The sequence below is a fragment of the Ambystoma mexicanum genome, chromosome 2q (assembly GCF_040938575.1).
Source record: "Ambystoma mexicanum isolate Mex_15411 chromosome 2q, UKY_AmexF1_1, whole genome shotgun sequence".
NCBI classification, from domain to species: domain Eukaryota; kingdom Metazoa; phylum Chordata; class Amphibia; order Caudata; family Ambystomatidae; genus Ambystoma; species Ambystoma mexicanum.
Window position 1 is genome coordinate 246,003,999 of NC_090924.1, and position 1,163 is coordinate 246,005,161.

Here is a 1,163-nt window from a genome sequence, read left to right on the forward strand (position 1 = left end):
TTAAGGATTTGAAGAATAGATTCTCCTTACCCTCTTCAGACTTTGGCTTTTACAATAAATTAGTTAATGCATGCCTTAACAGATTCCCTCACTTCAGTCAGAATGAGCTCATTCCCAACCCTACATGAATCCTGTTCATGACCTATACTCCCATTATCAAAGCGGCTCAATTCTATAATTTATTGGGCACCAAACATTTCCTGCTGATATATGGTCCATTCAAGCCCAGTGGGAAATAGATTGTGCAATGGGGTTTGATGATGAAACATGACAAATACTCTGGTCAAAGGTCAAGACTGTCTCCATTGTTGCCAACATTTCGCAAAACCTATTTTTCTTTCTTCACAGGGCCTTTATTACCCCAATGCGTCTGTTGAAATCCAAATATGCTACAGACAGAAACTGCTGGACGTGTGGCAACATTTGCGGATCCTAGAATCATATGTTTTTTCAACGTCCCTTTGTTCAATCATTTTGGGGAGAGGTGTGGTTTCTCTTGATTATCATTTTCAAGGTCAATCCCCCATAACATTCTCAAACATACTCCTTGGGAGCTTAGCCCTTGAAAGTAGGAAGAGACCACGCCCACCCTTGGCTTATTTGACCTGCTCATTGCAATTGCTATTAAGTTTATTACAGCCAATTGGAAAGACTTTAAAAAACTATCTGTTAAAGGCTGGTGGAATAATAATGTCACATTCACAGACTAGAACACTGCATGGCGGCACGCCTCAATGCTAAACGCAAACATGATATCAAATAGTCTCTTTTCACTGAGTATCTCTCTTATCGCAACATGTCCATCCATGGTTCATGAATATCAATTGTTCTTGTTACTTCAAGTTACTGATTACATGTGTACACTCCTTTCCACTACCCAACTTCGACTGTGTTAAATGGCTCCCTCTCCCTCTTTTCCATCCATTATCTATTTGTCTTCCCCTAGTTCATCGCATTGTAATCTTCATTTAATCTCCATATAATGATTAGATCATTAATCTAGTTAATTTCTATATGTATACCATACTGTTATTATTCTCTCATTCTAGATGGTTTATGCTAAAGTTTATCACTTTATACTTTTCTCTTCAAAACCTTTGGTTCATAATTATACCTACATACATATTGTTCTAATAATTTTTGTCGTTTGTCACTGCTATTAA